Source organism: Zophobas morio, unplaced genomic scaffold (genome assembly GCF_036711695.1).
Source record: "Zophobas morio isolate AGI-343-1 ecotype UQ-CSIRO unplaced genomic scaffold, CSIRO_AGI_Zmor_V1 ptg000074l, whole genome shotgun sequence".
Lineage (NCBI taxonomy): Eukaryota > Metazoa > Arthropoda > Insecta > Coleoptera > Tenebrionidae > Zophobas > Zophobas morio.
In genome coordinates this window covers 1,003,449-1,021,885 of record NW_026972179.1, presented here as the reverse complement: position 1 = coordinate 1,021,885, position 18,437 = coordinate 1,003,449, and the positions used below count along the sequence as shown (strand labels likewise).

General features: G+C 30.9%; 1 protein-coding gene across 3 annotated transcripts in view; it reads right to left on the bottom strand.

Annotated features, from left to right (window-relative positions):
* The window catches only part of LOC135143734 (uncharacterized), a 32,150-nt gene extending 24,779 nt beyond the window's left edge, over nt 1-7,371 (bottom strand). For all 3 annotated transcript variants that reach the window (XM_064075654.1, XM_064075657.1, XM_064075656.1), the window contains exon 1: nt 7,267-7,371. The gene's annotated coding sequence lies outside the window, so the exon portion shown is untranslated. The remainder of the gene's footprint in view (nt 1-7,266) is intronic.
* Nucleotides 7,372-18,437: the final 11,066 nt, after the last annotated feature.

The following is an 18,437-nucleotide window of genomic DNA, read 5'->3' as shown; positions in this document are numbered from 1 at the left end:
TAATTAATTTTCCTTTTAAAAATTCCCGGTGTTGAATTGAAAAAAAATCGAGTTATCAATTATCGTAATTAAAACTAAAAAAAAATTGGCACCATGCAGATGTTTATTTAAATACAAATTTTAAAAGACAATAAAATACAATCTATTTCATTATAAACGTTTTTTTACCACTGTCCCAAATAAAAGTTCAAATATTTTAAACATAGTAAAAGAAAATAATAATTAATTTTCTTTCTTTGTTGTAAACTCTTAGTGACTCACTCATGTTTTATATGCTATTAGCTGCTAAAATCAGTTTTATCTTAGCAGTTACTAGTCCCACCCACCCACCCTCTCTTTTCTTTGAGGCTATGTCATTTGCCAAAATCGACCTTATTTTAGCAGGTACTAACCCCGCCCACCCGATCGCTATTTTCTTAGAGGGATCTTATTTGCCAAAATCAGTCTTATCCTAACAGGTACTAGCCCCGCCCACCCACCCTCTCTCTTTTTAGAAGGTATATCATTTGCCAAATTCAGTTTCGTCTTAGCAGATACTAGCCCCGCCCACCCACCCTCTCTTTTCTTAGAGGATATGTCATCTGCCGAAATTAGTTTTATCTTATCACCCACTAGCTAGTATAAGAATAATTTTGACAAATTATATACCCTCTAAGAAAAGAGGGTGGGTGGGTGGAGCTAGCACCTGTTAAAATAGGACCGATTTTGGAAAATGACATACCTTCTATTAACCCTGCCCACCCGATCGCTATTTTCTTAGAGGGATCGTATTTGCCAAAATCAGTCTTATCCTAAAAGGTACTAGCCCCGCCCACTCACCCTCTCTTTTTTTTAGAAGGTATGTCATTTGCAAAATTCAGTTTTGTCTTAGCAGATACTAGCCCCGCCCACCCACCCTCTCTTTTCTTAGAGGATACGTCATCTGCCAAAATTAGTTTTATCTTATCACCCACTAGCTAGTATAAGAATAATTTTGACAAATTATATACACCCTAAGAAAAGAGGTGGCTGAGTGGAGTTAGTACCTGCGAAAATAGGACCGATTTTGGCAAATGACATACTTTCTAAGAAAAAAGAGGGTGGGTGGGCGGGGCTAGTATTTGATAAGATAAGACTGTTTTTGGCAGATGACATACCTTCCAAGAAAACAGAGGGTGGGTGGATGGGGCTAGTATTTAGTAGGATAAGACTGTTTTTGGTAAATGACATACCTTCCAAGAAAACAGAGGGCGGGTGGGTGGGGCTAGTATTTGATAAGATAAGACTGATTTTGGCACTTTTGACATTTGCGACCATTTTTCAACTATGTCCAAAAATTAGCCACCCTCTCTTTTCTTAGAAGGTATGTCATTTGCCAAAATCAGTCTAATCCTAGCAGGTACTAGTCCCGCCCACCCACCCTCTCTCTTTTTTAGAAGGTATGTCATTTTCCAAATTCAGTTTGATCTTAGTAGATACTAAGCCCACCCACCCACCTTTTCTTTTCTTAAAGGATATGTCATCTGCCAAAATTAGTTTCATCTTATCACCCACTAGGCTAGTATAAGAATAATTTTAACAAATTATATAAGTACCCCCTAAGAAAAGAAGGTGGGTGGGTGGAGTTAGTACCTGCTAAAATAGGACCGATTTTGGCAAATGACATACCTTCTAAGAAAAAAGTGGGTGGGTGGGCGGGACTAGTATTTGATATGATAAGACTGTTTTTGGCAGATGACATACCTTCCAAGAAAACAGAGGGTGGGTGGGTGGGGCTAGTATTTGATAAGATAGTACTGCTTTTGGCGAATGACATACCTTCCAAGAAAACAGAGGGCGGGTGGGTGGGGCTAGTATTTGATAAGATAAGATTGATTTTGGCACTTTTGACATTTTCGACCTTTTTGCAACTATGTCGAAAAATTAGCCACCCACTCTTTTCTTAGAAGGTATGTCATTTGCCAAAATCAGTCTTATCCTAGCAGGTACTAGCCCCGCCCACCCACCCTCTCTCTTTTTTAGAAAGTATGTCATTTTCCAAATTCAGTTTGATCTTAGCAGATACTAGCCCCACCCACCCACCCTCTCTTTTCTTAGAGGATATGTCATCTGTCGAAATTAGTTTTATCTTATCACCCACTAGCTAGTATAAGAATAATTTTAACAAATTATATAGGTCCCCCTAAGAAAAGAGGGTGGGTGGGTGGAGTTAGTACCTGCTAAAATAGGACCGATTTTGACAAATGACATACTTTCCAAGAAAACAGAGGGTGGGTGGGCGGGGCTAGTATTTGCTAAGATAAGTCTGACTGTGGCAAATGACATAACCTGTAAGAAAACAGAGGGTGGGTGGGTGGGGCTAGTATTTGATAAGATAAGACTGATTTTAGCAAATGACGTATCTAAGTAATTTAATTAAATTATTATAAAAAAAGATCCTAGACACGTATTTTTCAAAAAAAGAAAAACACGGGGTCCTAGAATTAACTCAAAAACAGGTCAGGTCAGAATTTTCCAAAAATAGAATACCAAAATCCCCAAAATTGTTTTGAATAATTTTCAAAAAAAAATCTTCATGGGGTCCCAAAATAATACACCATTGGTACCCAAGAGTCTTTCGAATAAAAAAAAAATCATAAAAAATAAAACGTTCCTCGATGTCTCATTATTAGATATAAGAAAAAAAGTAGAAGACCAAAGTTCTACGGTTCCCCCAGTTTATTTTTGAAATTCCTGTGTTATTCCAATTTTCTAGAAATTTTCATAAAGGTTTTTTTTTTAAATAGAACATCCTGTATTGTACTACTGCATCGTATTTTATTTTTTGCTATTTCTTTTTTTGTTGAGTAGATAAGGGTCCGGCAATGAAATACAGGGTGTTCTATTTGGAAAAACTGAACTATCGATAAATGAAAATTGCAAAGTTTTGGAATTTTCTTATAAACACTCTGTATATGAAATTTTGATTTAATTAGTACCACAATAAAACGCGTACCTTTATTTATCCCTCCACAAAGATTGTAGTACAGATGTTAAAAATAACCCGGTTGTGATTTTTTTGTGAACCCCTTCCATTGCCAAAACATTTCAAATAAATTGGAGTAACTTGGCAACGTCGCATCAAAATTTCAAAAATAAATTGTGGTTATAAAACCTGTGAACAGGCTAATGACACTAATTATGCAAAAAAATGGTGTAAGGTTATTTAGACGGAACTTCCCTCGCCCTTTAAATACAATCCAACAAATCCAGTTTTTTAGAAAAATTTAAAAAATGGTTTTGCAACATTTTTTTATTTCATGATAACCCATATAAGTAAAAAAATATGATAAAACAAGTCACAGAAAAAATATAGGGCACATAAACCACCAAAAAAATTTTGAAGCAATTCTGATACAAATCAAGGCGAATTCGTCAACTACAAGTACAGAAGTATAATAATTCATAATATTTCGATAAAAAAAAATAAAAAATATCAACTTGTTGGAGGGGCTGTTTAGACAAATTTTATTTAGCTTTTCACCACCTAGAGGATACTCTTAAAATACATACAAAATTTGATAATAATAAGGACTTTGCAATTAAGCTCCGCCCACTTGGCTCTCGACGAATAAAACAATCATCACAATTGAGACTGGGTGGATGGGTGGGGCCTACATTTTGTCTACTTTTCTTAATATAATGTGTAGTCATCTTTTCACAACAAGAAACTTAAAACATGTTTAAAATGGTAAATTTGTATAGGGAAATATCGATTTTGCAATTCCGCCCCTCGGTCTGACAACGAATGAAAAATTCATCGAAATTGAGACGAGGTCGGGTAGGCGGGACTTATATTGTGGAAAGAAGGCTACAAATATTAAGAAAGAAACACAAAAAGATAAGCCCCGCCCACCCACCCCACCTCAATTGTGATGATTTTTTTATTCGTCGTGAGGCAAAAGGGCGAAGCTTAATTGCAAAATCCGTATTTCCCTAGAAAATTTTACCATTTTGAGTTTGTTTTCATTTTCTTGTTATGAAAAAAAAAATTGCACCCCTAATGTACTTAAAAAAAAGGCAAAATATAAGCCCCGCCCATGTGTTAACAAATCATCACAGCTCACATAGGACGGGTGGGCGGGGCTTGTGTTTTACTTTATTTTTCTTACTATAAGCAGTCTTCTTTTCACCACTAAAGACTTAAAACGTTATCAAATTGGTAAATTTTTGTAGGCAAATATGGATTTTGCAATGACGCTCCGCCCTCCGGTCTGACAACGAATGAAAAATTCATCAGGAGTTACATTGAGAGGAATGGGTGGGGCTTTCTTTTTTACCTAATACGTTTAGTTTTTTTTTTTTTTTGAATAACACGATTACTTAAGAACAATTTCACATGGTAATTTATTTTTCCTAGAAAAATACGGATTTTGCAGTTAAGTTTCGCCCCGTGGCTTACGACGAATAAAAACAAATTCATCAGAAATGAGAAAGGGCGGGTGGGCGGGGCTTATATTTTACCTGTTTTTCTTTATATACGTAGTCATCTTTTCACAACAAGAAACTCTTTTCTTTTTTTTATAATTAATACATTTAGTTTTCTTTGTACAACGCGATTATTTTTTTATTTTATTTTTTATTTTATTAATTAGTTAAGAACATATTTCACATGGTAATTTCTCGTAGAAAAAAAAGGATTTTACAATTAAGCTCCGCCTCTCGGCTTACGACGAATAAAAAAAATCATCGGAAATGAGAAAGGGCGGGTAGTCGGGGCTTATATTTTGCCTTTTTTTAAATATAATTTTTTGCGAAAATTTACCGTTTTGGCTATATGTATTTTAAGTTTCTTGTAGTGGAAAGAAGATTACGAATATTAAGAAAGAAACAAAAGTCAAAATATGAACCCGCCCACCCACCCCACCTCAATTGTGATGATTTTTTTATTCGTCGTGAGCCAAGAGGGCGAAGCTTAATTGCAAAATCCGTATTTCCCTATAAAATTTTAGCATTTTGAGTTTGTTTTCAGTTTCTTATTATGAAAAAAAAAAATTACGCATATTTAAAAAAAAAAGGCAAAATATAAGGCCCGCCCATGCATAAACCAATCATCACAGTTGAGATAGGGCGGGTGGGCGGGACTTGTATTTTGCTTTATTTTAAAACTTTATCAGAGGGGTAAATTTTTCTAAGTAAATATGGATTTTGCAATGACGCTCCGCCCCCCGGTCTGACAACAAATGAAAAATTCATCAGGATTGACATTGAAATGAAAGGGTGGGGTTTATCATTTGCCTTTCTTTTTCACCTAATACGTTTACTTTTCTTTGAATAACACGATTACTTAAACTTAAGAACAAGTTTCACATGGTAATTTCTCGTAGAAAAATACGGATTTTGCAGTTAAGTTTCGCCCCGTAGCTTACGACGAATAAAAATAAATTCGCCAGAAATGAGAAAGGGCGGGTGGGTGGGGCTTATATTTTACCTGTTTTTCGTAATATACGTAGCCATCTTTTCACAACAAGAAACTATTTTCTTTTTTTTTATAATTAATACATTTAGTTTTCTTTGAATAACACGATTAGTTAAGAACATATTTCACATAATAATTTCTCGTATGAAAATAAGAATTTTACAATTAAGCTCCGCCTCTCGGCTTACGACGAATAACAAAAATCATCGGAAATGAGATAGGATGGGTGGGCGGGGCTTATATTTTACCTGTTTTTCTTAATATATATACCCATCTTTTCATAACAAGAACTTAGAACGATTAATGGTAATTTTGCAAGGAAACATGGATTTTGCAATTATGGGGCGGAGCCTAATTGGAAAATCGATATTTCTTTATACAAAGTTTCCAATTTGAACATGTTTTAAGTTTCGTGGTGTGAAAAAAAGTCTACACATATTTAAACAAAAAGGCAACATGTAAGCCCGCCCACCCGCCCTGTCTCTAATGTGATGATTTTTTTACTCATCGTGAATCAAGGGGGCAAAGCTTAACTGCAAAATATTTAATACTAATTTTTGCGTTGGCAATTCTGACTTTTTGGCAGCAATGTAAATATGTCAATTAACAGTTGTCAACTTTGACAGAAGCGCACCTAACACTGTTTACAAACGTGATGAGAAGATGACTGATGCTCCAAATTCCATTTTGACACTCAGGTCTGCCATCATACAATTTTAATTACGTTGCCAACCTTTTTTAGGAAACTAAGTTAAATAATGGAAAAGCAAACTAACAGTGAACAATCTAAATGATTAAACAAAAAAACAATTTTCCAACTAGGTGCTAAAGCGGGTTTTTCGCGACACTCTGCAATCCAAAGTTAACTATCGTGGGATGTCTATCTTTATTAAATTCTCAAGGAAAAAATGTGGAACGCTATTTTATAAAATTATCTTGAACGTTATTTTGTCATCTTTGTCTAACCCATTTGTGCGAAAGTCTGTTCTAATTTTGTTTCATGGCAGAATTGTGACGCACTTCGATATTCAAACTTCCAATAAAATAAATGTCAAAGGTTTTCTAAATTAAATTTAAGACTAAAAAAAATAGTAAAAAACAATTAACCCAGAATGTGTTTTTTAATGGACCTTGTTACCTCGAATTTATTGGCGCATTCCGAAAAATCTCTTAAGGAAAACTTCAAGGTGCATATTTTTAGAAAAGTTCACTTCAGGTTAGTTTATAACACATGTTATTCATTAGCGCCGGTATCGATTACCACACACGTTACAAAACAGCCCATTTTTCTCATCTCAAAACTAATATTAGTCGACCTACGATGACTCACTTTCAGATTCAGTACTTATCGCAATGTTTTATAGTGCTTTCAGATTTACAGCTAATTTGTCTTCCGTCACGGCTGATTGCCAAAACTTTGAAAATCCACGCCGAAAAATCCTCAAGTCATACTTATTTTTAACAGGTAGGTAAACTATTCTAGTTGTTTGGAGTCTAATTATACCCAAACACTAATCATCAGCTGGCAAATCGATTGTTTTAGTCGCAGACAATGCAGTGAGTCACTCTGAGCTTGGCAACGCGTAAAAGACTTCATTCTGGAGGAAATTTAGAGCTAATTATCGCAATTACCGGACTGCGGTTCAAACGTTCTATTATTAAAAGCAAACTACGACAATTAGGTTCGATTTTGCGAAAAAATGGGGTATCAATGTCGCGAAAATGCCGTTAGTAACGATTCTGGGAGGATGCAGGGTTAAAAATAAGTGATGAGTGTGATTAAATGTCTAATAAATGAAAAATGTTGGGCTAAGTTGGAGTGCAGATACCTGAAATATTCGTTGCCGCTTTTCAGACGATCGCAGGGATAAACTGGCAGGCTGTGCTCGTAACCCACACTACCCATAGAGGACAAGCGGGGGGCAGCAACGTAACCGAACGCCAAAAGCTTCAATAAACAATATAATCGACAGTGGGAAAAATATCAGCGCCGACTCGACCTCCTCGACCTCGTCTCGGCCGTCACACGAAAATTCCAGCGTGCGTCGCTTTGATCGGACGCATCGGGCTTAATTAGAAAGATGCAATCCATAATGCTGTCTGACATGGTACATCAGCCGCCTAACGACAAGTTACTTAGAGCATAATTTTAAACACACCTGTACGTCGTCGTAATTGAAGTACGCTAAAAATATGAAATTGGACTTCTAATAATATTTTCTATACAATCTGTGTCGTGCGTGTCGCGCTATTAAACGCATTTCATTTATAATATGGTCTATTTCGGGCGCGTTTGCGTCGCTGTTCGAAAACAACCTCAGACAAAACTATCGCATTTTCGAAATACTTGCCGAAGAATTGCGTCCGACTAATTATTTTGGCTGAGTCACTTTTTTATATTTTTATTTTTCGGCTCGGGTTACTTGTTTGACAAAAGCTTCAACGTTTTTCTCCGATTCGAAAATATTACGGGCGACGTGGCACGTTTCCAGAGCACGTATTCCATGTAGCTTTGCACAATGGGTTTACACGTATTCGCAGTTTCCGAAAATATTTTTTCGGTATTTTTAGAAAAGAATTCTGTGTGCAACGGGCGTGATATATTGCACAAAATCATTTATTTTTAAAGATACCATGTGATTTCTTGCTTAAAATACTCGGACGCTGATGTGTTTGCAACCACTCCCGGACGAAGTGGTTAATGCTGAAAGGAAACTTGATGGAGTTTTTATGGGTTGTTTAGTGCGCGGTTTACTTACTCGATGAGTAAGTTGTCTTATTCACTCGTCGCTGAGTCAAGGTCTGACGCGACATTGGTTGGAATTTTATAGGTGGTTTAAGTCATATGGTGGATGCGCCGGGAATATAAAAAACGCCTATTAATGACATTTTTAACGAAAAAATGCACATTTAATTATTTTTCCAAAGTACTTGGAAAACCCTCAAAAAGAAAGTCGATTTAAACTGGAAAATTTAACTAAATCTGGAAGTACTGTGCATTTATAAAGCAAATAAACAAACGGATTTGTGCCAGGACTGCCATCTGTTGGCAATTTAAGCAACAAAATTCAGCCACAACACTAAAAGAAAGAAATCTCTGTTCACATTCAAGTACTTCAAACAAAATTTGGATTCTATACAAACTGTGTTTCCACATAAGAATTTATCATTACTCTATAATTATTTTTGGACGTGTTAGAACTTTTCTTTGCCATACTAAAAGAGTAAAGTTTTTCCAGATTCGCCTATTGGTATCTATTTCCTTGAATTTTTTAGATTTTTCAGTTTTTCAATTTTTCCACTTTTCAGGTTTTGATTTTCCAACTTTTTAAGTTTTTAAAGTTTCGATTGTTCGATTTTTCGAGTTTTTAAATTTTCAATTTTTCTGTTTTCCAATTTTTTAACTTTTTGATTTTTCGCTTTCAAATTTTTAATTTTTTTGAGTTTTTGGTGTTTCAAATTAACAATTTTTCAGTTTTTCGATATTTTATATTTTAGATTTTTCGACTTCTGGTTTTGATCTTTCAGTATCTCGACATTTCAGGTTTGCGATTTTTCAATTTATCTATGTTTCAATATTTCGATCTCTTCCGTTTTTCGATTTGCGATTTTTCAGTTTTTTTTTTATTTTTTTTTTGTTTCTTCAATTTTTATTTTTATTTAAAATTTCTGGAGCATTCAAATTGATCTACATTTTGAATTTTCAGACTTTTCAGTTCATTTCTTCAAATTTTCGATTTTCAATTTTTCGACGTCAAGACTTTATAATTTTTTGTTTCTTCAATTCCGAATTTTCTTTTCTTTTTTGGTTCTTCAATTTTACGATATGCAATTCTTCGAGTTTTTATTTCTTCCATTTTTCGATTTTCCAGTAATTTAATTTTTTGTTTCTTCAATTTTTGGATTATACAGTATTCCTATTTAAAATTTCTCCAGCTTCTAAATTCTAATTTTCGAATTTTTCGACTCCTCAGTTTTTCTTTTCTTCAAATTTTCGATTTTCAGTTACTGGTTTCGGTTTATTTTTTTTACAGTATTTCGATTTTTTAATGTTATGGTTTTAAAAGTTTCTGTTTTTTCAATGTCAATTTTTTTCAATTTTTGGTTTCTTCAAATTTTCGATTTGCAATTTTTCATTTCTCCTCGTTTTGGTTTTTTAGTTTTTCGAATTTTTAAATGTTCGACTTTCAATTTTTCGATTTCTCGATTTTTAATTTTTCGAATTTTTTTAAGTTTTTCATTTTTCGATTTTAAAATTTTTAAATTTCTCGAGTTTTTGGTGTTTTAAATTATTTTTCGGTTTTTTAGAATTTTCAATTTCTGGATTTTTGAAGTTCGTTTTGTTTTTTTTACAGTTTTTAATGGTATGGTTTTAAAAGTTTTTGTTTTTTCAATGTCAATTTTTTTCAATTTTTCGTTTCTTCAAATTTTCGATTTGCAATTTTTCAATTTTTCATTTCTTCTCGTTTTGGTTTTTTAGTTTTTCGTATTTTTAAATGTTCCGACTTTCAATTTTTCGATTTCTCGACTTTTCATTTTTCGAATTTTTTTAAGTTTTTCATTTTTCGATTTCAAAGTTTTTAATTTCTCGAGTTTTTGGTGTTTTAAATTATTTTTCGGTTTTTTATATTTTAGAATTTTCGATTTCTGGATTTTTGAAGTTCGTTTTGTTTTTTTACAGTTTTTCGATTTTTCAAAGTTACGATTTTATAATTTTTTATTTTTTCAGTTTCAAATTTTCTTGTCTTTTTTTGTTCTTCATTTTACGATATGCAATTCTTCGAGTTTTTATTTCTTCCATTTTTCGATTTTCCAGTAATTTCATTTTTTGTTTCTTCAATTTTTAGATTATACAGTATTCCTATTTAAAATTTCTCCAGCTTCTAAATTCTAATTTTCGAATTTTTCGACTCCTCAGTTTTTCTTTTCTTCAAATTTTCGATTTTCAGTTACTGGTTTCGGTTTATTTTTTTACAGTATTTCGATTTTTTAATGGTATGGTTTTAAAAGTTTGTTTTTTCAATGTCAATTTTTTTCAATTTTTGGTTTCTTCAAATTTTCGATTTGCAATTTTTCATTTCTTCTCGTTTTGGTTTTTTAGTTTTTCGAATTTTTAAATGTTCGACTTTCAATTTTTCGATTTCTCGATTTTTCATTTTTCGAATTTTTTTAAGTTTTTCATTTTTCGATTTCAAAGTTTTTAATTTCTCGCGTTTTTGGTGTTTTAAATTATTTTTCGGTTTTTTATATTTTAGAATTTTCGATTTCTGGATTTTGAAGTTCGTTTTATTTTTTTTACAGTTTTTCGATTTTTCAAAGTTACGATTTTATAATTTTTTATTTTTTCAGTTTCAAATTTTCTTTTCATTTTTTGTTCTTCAATTTTACGATATGCAATTCTTTGAGTTTTCATTTCTTCCCTTTTTCGATTTTTCAATATTTTCATTTCTTTGTTTCTTCAATTTTTAGATTTTACAGTATGTATTTCTATTTAAAATTTCTCGAGCTTCTAAATTCTAATTTTTGAATTTTCCTACTCTTCAGTTTTTCATTTCTTGAAATTTTCGATTTTCAGTTTCTGATTTCCGTTTATTTTTTTTTAGTTTTTCGATTTTTTAATGTAATGGTTTTATAAGTTTTTGTTTCTATAATTACAATTTTTTCAATTTTTCGTTTCTTTAAATTTTCGATTTGCAATTTTCCAATTTTTCATTCCTTCAGTTTTTCGATTTGCGATTTTTCAGTTTTTTAATTTTGTTTTTGTTTCTTCAGTTTTTATATTTGCAGTTTTTCCATTTAAAATTTCTCGAGTTTTCATTTCTTCAAATTTTCCATGTTCAGTTCCTCGTTTTGGTTGGAGTTTTAATTTTTTTCACTTTTCCGATTTTCCAACTTTTATGTTTCATTTTTTCGATTTTTCATGTTATCAATTTTTGGGTTTTCCATTTTTCGACTTTTAGAATTAATTTTTCTTTTTTTTAGTTTTGGATTTGTCAGTTTCTGGATTTTTCAATTTTTACAGTTTGGATTTCTCGATCTTTGATTTTTCAACTTTTCTATTCTTAGATTGTTCGCCTTTTCGATTTTCAGATTTTTGAATTTTACATATTTTGGTTTTTCAATATTTCGATTATCCAGTTTCTTGATTTTTTCAATTTTTCGTTTCCTCCGTTTTTCGATTTGCGATTTTTCAGTTTTTTAATTTTTTTTTTGTTTCTTCAATGTTTCAATTTTGCAGTATTTCTGTTTAAAATTTCTGAAGCATTCAAATTTTATATTTTGAATTTTTAGACTCTTCAGTTTTTCATTTCTTCAAATTTTCGATTTTCAGTTTCTCGTGTCGGTTTTTTATTTTCTTTTTACAACTTTTCGATTTTTGAATTTTTCCATTTTTCAATGATTGGGTTTTAAAATTTTTCATTTCTTCGTTTATTCAGTTGTTCTTTTTATTTTGTTTTAATTTTTTATTTCTTCAGTTTTTCGATTTTCAGATTTATTTTTTTTATTTCTTCAATTATTAGATTTTCTTCAATGGTACGATTTGTTTAAATTGTTCAGTTTTCCGATTTTCCAACTTTTGTATCAATTTCTAGATTTTTCAAATTTTCAGTCGTTCAATGAATGTTTGATTAGCAAGTTTTTTAGTTTTCATTTTAATGATGTAAATAATTATAATATTTAAAAATAATAATCAATAGTCAATTTTTCGATTTTAGAATTTTTCCATTTTTCAATTATTGAATTTTAAAATTTCACTTCTCCGACTTTTCAATTCTTCAAATTTTCGAATTGCAATATCTCCTTTGAGTTTATTTTCTTTATTTTTACGATTTTTCAACTTTTCTATTCTTAGGTTTTTCGACTTTTCGATTTTTGAATTTTCCATGTTTTAATTTTTCAATTTTTGGATATTTGTGCTTTGAGATTTTTCAATTTGACTATTTTTGAATATTTCGATTTTCCAATTCCTTAATTTTTTCAATTTTTGAATTTTTCGACTCTTCTTCATTTCTTCAAATTTTCGATTTTCAGTTTTTCGTTTTTCCAAATTTTGGCTGTTTCAGTTTCTAGATTTTTACAATTAGTTTCCATTTTTAAATATGTGATTATAATTTTTAAAATTTTTCACTTTTTTAACTTTTCCATTTTAGAATTTTTCCACTTTTTAATTAGGTATTGGGTTTTAAAATTTTTCATTTCTTCAGTTTTTCTTTTTAATTTTTCATTTCTTAAGTATTTGGATTTGCGATTTTCAGATTTTATTTTTTTTGATTCGTCAATTATTAGATTTTGCAATTTTTCCAATTAAAATTTCTTAAGTTTCTAATTCGAATTTCTAATTTTTTTAATTTTTCGACTCTTCTTCATTTCTTCAAATTTTCGATTTTCAGTTTTTCATTTTTCCAAATTTTGGCTGTTTCAGTTTCTAGATTTTTGCAATTAGTTTCCATTTTTAAATATGTGATTATAATTTTTAAAATTTTTCACTTTTTTTAACTTTTCGATTTTAGAATTTTTCCACTTTTTAATTAGGTATTGGGTTTTAAAATTTTTCATTTCTTCAGTTTTTCTTTTTAATTTTTTTAATTTTTCATTTCTTAAGTATTTGGATTTGCGATTTTCAGATTTTTTTTTTTTGATTCGTCATTTATTAGATTTTGTAATTTTTCCATTTAAAATTTCTTAAGTTTCTAATTCGAATTTCTAATTTTTGAATTTTTCGACTCTTCTTCATTTCTTGAAATTTTCGATTTTCAGTTTTTTGTTTTTCCAAATTTTGGCTGTTTCAGTTTCTAGATTTTTGCAATTAGTTTCCATTTTTAAATATGTGATTATAATTTTTAAAATTTTTCACTTTTTTTAACTTTTCGATTTTAGAATTTTTCCACTTTTTAATTAGGTATTGGATTTTAAAATTTTTCATTTCTTCAGTTTTTTTTTAATTTTTTTAATTTTTCATTTCTTAAGTTTTTGGATTTGCGATTTTAAGAATTTTATTTTTTTTGTTTCGTTAATTATTAGATTTTGCAATTTTTCCATTTAAAATTTCTCAAGTTTCTAATTCGAATTTCTAATTTTTGAATTTTTCGACTTCATTTCCTCAAATTTTCGATTTTCAGTTTCTCGTTTTGGGTTTTTACAGGTTTTCGATTTACAATGTTACGATTTTATAATTTTTTGTTTTCTCGATTTCAAATTTTCTTTTTTTTTGTTCTTCGATTTTACGATATGCAATTCTTCGAGTTTTCATTTTTTCAGTTTTTCGATTTTCCAAATTTTGGCTATTTCAATTTCTAGATTTTTGCAATTAGTTTCCGTTTTTTAATGTGATTATAATTTTTAAAATTTTTCACTTTTTTGAACTTTTCGATTTTACAATTTTTCCACTTTTAAATTACTGGGTTTTAAAATTTTTCATTTGTTTGTTTCTTCAGTTTCTTGATTTGCGGTTTTCAGATTTTTATTTTTTTTTGTTTCTTCAATGATTAGATTTTGCAATTTTTCCCTTTAAAATTTCTCGAGTTTCTACTTCAAATTTCTAATTTTTGAATTTTTTGATTCTTTAATTTTTCATTTCCTCAAATTTTCGATTTTCATTTATGGCTTCGGTTTTTCATTTTTCTATTTTTACAGATTTTCGATTTTTCAGTGTTACGATTTTATAATTTTTTCAACTTTTCTATTCTTAGGTTTTTCGACTTTTCGAATTTTAAATTTTTTAATTTTCCATGTATTGATTTTTCAATTTTTCGACATTTCAGCTTCGAGATTTTTCAGTTTAACTATTTTTCAATATTTCGATTTTACAATTTCTTGATTTTTTTAATTTTTCGTTTCTTCAGTTTTTCGATTCGCAATTTTTCAATTTTTCAATTCTTCCGTTTGTCGATTTGGGATTTTTAAGTTTTTTTCATTTTTCTTGTTTCTTCAATTCTTAGATTTTGCAGTATTTCTATTTAAAATTTCTCGGGTTTTCAAGAAAGAAGAAAACCACGCCAGATTCAAAGTAACCATTAATTTTGAAAACCTCGAAAAAATTAACAAACCGGAATATTGGCCAAGCGGAGTTTTAATATCAAGATTTTTTCACCCAAGGAAGCCGCCGCAGCACCACAAATGACCACGGTAACCAAAGATTGTTTAGGAATTCTGTTCTTGAACATTCAGTCCATCCGTAATAAATCTTGTGAATTAGAAGGCTTTTTAGCAGACAAACTTGACAAATACTCCATTCTCTGTTTTAGTGAACACTGGTTACGTAAATCAGAGTGTGAGTGTCTAATAGTGAACAATTTCCAGATTAGCTCCTTCTCCTCCAGATCTGAACAAGGATATGGGGGCTCAATGATTCTGGTACAGAATCACATTGAATGCACTGAAATTTGCTCTGTATTACACCTATCGAGGAAAAATGTTTGTGAATTATCAGCCATTCAAGTGAGTTCTCTCGATATTGTCATCATCTCACTCTACCGACCGCCATCTGGTAGCTTTCTGGAGTTTTTACATGTGCTTCAGGATTTATTAAGTTTATCTTGTGTTGTCAACAAAAATGTAATAGTCGGAGGCGATTTTAACGTCTCTTTTCTTGATAACAATGGGAAACGTAATGATTTGTGTAACTTGCTATTAAGTTTTGGCCTTAGTAGAACATGTAATTTTGTAACCAGAAAAAATAACTGTATAGATAACATCTTTACGAATATAAACTTTAAGTATCACAATACTGTCCCTGCAATTGTAAATTTTTCAGACCACACGGGACTACATTTCAAACTTAATTTTAATGCAGTTAATTCAAAAGTTTCTAATAGCTCTCAATTGTTTAGACCAATCACGCTTCTAGGTAAATCACTTTTCCATAATTACCTACTTAATGTAGACTGGTCCTTTCTGAATTTTGGCAGTAGTGATATCAATGCTCTGTTTAATACGTTTATGGAAATTATACATAATTATTACACTCTTGCTTTTCCGGAACGACGAATTTCTGTCAATCATTTAAAAACTGATGTAAAATGGTTTAGCGAAGATCTCAAAAAAATGAGAGATAATTTAAGTTTTCTTGACGATTTATACAAATGCAATCCATGTGACGAACTTAAAAAAGCCAGAAATGCCTACAGGGCTTTATATCGTAATACTATAAAAAATGCCAAAGTGACTGCTAATAACTTAGTCATTAATTCCGCTGCGAACAAACAAAAAGCCATGTGGAAAATCATAAATTCTAAACGCAAAAATGTCTTAGTCCACGATACATCTAAAAGCGGCATTTCTGTACAAAACTTTAATTCGTATTTTTAGTAAGTAAGTATTTATTAATGTAAGTATTTATTAATGACCATTAGTGTACATAAGTCAAGTCAGATGAAGTTACAATATAAAGAGTTTAAAATTATACAATTTACAAGATAATTCAAATCGACTGGTAAAAACTACACAGGACATCGCTACAATTTAAAAATTCATCGAGAGAGTAAAATGCGTTTTTTAATAAAAAATTTCTTATAGTACGGCTAAATTGCGAAAAAGGTAAGTTAGCAATACGTTTCGGTAATTTATTGAATAATTTGGGCCCATAATAATTGATGGCATTTCTACTTCTACCTACACGATAGAATTCGGTGTGAATGCTATGGGTAGATCTCGTGATTAATGACATATTTGTGGGATTATTATAAGTGGTGAGATTAGACTTCACATATAATAAAGCATATAAAATATAAAGACAGGGCACGGTGAGAATACTTTTTTCTTTAAAATAATTTTTAACACAAGCTCTGTAAGATAGACCTCCAATAATTCGAACTACTCGGCGCTGCAATTTAAAAACGGTTTTTAAATGACTGCTGTGGCCCCAGGTTATAATGGCATAGCTAAAAATACTTTGAAATAAAGAGTAGTATATCATCATAAGGATCTGCTCACTAACCTCATATTGCAAATTCCTAATAAGAAAAGTTGATTTGGACAATTTTTTACAGATATCAATGACGTGATTATCCCAGCATAATTTCGGGTCCAGTGTCACACCAAGAAATTTGACACACCTCGGATTGTCAATCTCAGAAATGTAACGAAGGGAAAACACCATTTTTTGAGTTTTCAGTACATTAAGCGTTAATCTGTTTGAAGTAAACCATTCACTAGCAGCATTAATATCTTGTTCCATCCTGTCCAAGAGAGACGGGATGTCTGAGTCCACACTATAGCAAGTAGTGTCATCCGCAAAAAGTATGATTTTATTGTCTAGATGTTTAGCCAAGTCGTTAATGTATAACAAAAAGAGCAACGGACCTAAAATCGAGCCTTGTGGCACTCCTATGTTAACTATTGTCATTTCGGAGTATACATTATTAAACAGAACAACCTGCTGGCGATTGTGGAGAAAACTAAAAATAAGCTGTAAGGCTCCATTTGACAATCCGTACAACTCAAGCTTGTTTATTAGAATGTTGTGATTAATACTATCGAAAGCTTTTGATAGATCACAAAATGTGCATCCTAAGAATTGTTTTGTTTCGAAACAGGTAATGACCTCATCAACAAGCCTATTAATAGCCATGGTTGTACTTTTGCCATGTTGGAAACCAAATTGGCGTTGGTTCAATATATTTTGTTTATTAACGTATTCCTCAAGTTGTTTAAGCATAATCTTTTCTAAAATTTTCCCAAAAATAGGCGTTATAGAGATTGGTCTATATTTATCAACATCATCTACGTTGCCCTTTTTGTGGATAGGGATTACTTTGGTCACCTTGAGACAGGATGGGAAAAGATTTTCATTAATACACCGATTGATCAATCTTGTGAGTGGAACTAGAATGAGATTCTTAATATTCCTAACAATGGTGATACTTATGTTGTAGTAGTCCTTACTTTTCTTTTTTTTGATGGAATCAATTGTATCTCTTACTTCATTAAATGTTATCTCTCTGAAATTGAAAACAGAGTTCACCGGAGTCAAATTTTTGTGCATTAGCTGAATTGGATCCGTATTTGATAATTTTAAATTATTCTCCAAATTATGTGGGATATCACCAAAAAATGTAGAGAAGTCCTCCGCAGTCAGTTTTTCTGAATAATTATTGCTACTAGCTAATCGTTTGCTATTAATTAATTTCCAGCTGTCCTTTGCTACATTAGTAGAATTTTTAATTAGGTTGTCATTAAAGGTTTTTTTTCTTTTCTTAACTTCGGTTCTAAACAATTCTCTATATTTTTGAAAATAGGTCACTAAAGTTGGGTCATTAGGATTTTGATTGTGTAATTCGTGTAACAGGTCTACATTTTGTTTCATTTTATGTAATTTCTCATCATACCAGTAAGTATCATCCTTTTTAACATTTTTTATTCTTTTTACTTTTATAGGAAAGGCCATGTTTACTTTATCAGAAATTAATTTGGTGAATAAGTTAAATTTGGTATTTGTATCAAGTCCAGCATCATTGATAAAATCAAAATTGCAATCACTAATAATATTAAAAAAATTAAAGAATCCTACTTCCGTAAAAGGTTGATATGATACAACTTTCGAGCAGTCTTTTGACTTATGACGATTATGTAGAATTTCTACAATAGCAGCACGATGGTCAGATAAATGAGTCTCCATGACCTGGTGCCTACAATCATGTGCGATATTTGTAAGTATATTATCAATACACGAATTTGCTCGCGTGTTCTCAAAGATTAGAGGTCTCAAATTATAAGATTTTAAAAAGTTAAGGAACTCTAAAGTCTGTTTGGTTTTGCGGTCAAAATGTATGTTAAAGTCTCCATTAATAATAACATCTGAATCGATTATATTGATAAAATTAAATAAATTGGTTAAATTAGAATATAAAACTTCCAGATTGCCTTTTGGTGCTCTGTATACAGTTATTATGATTAGTTTGGGTTTATTAACTTTAATGGCTGCAAGCTCAATGTCAATTACATTACAAAACTTTGAAACATCAATAACTTGGTATTTAATTTTATCGTTTACTAGTATCAC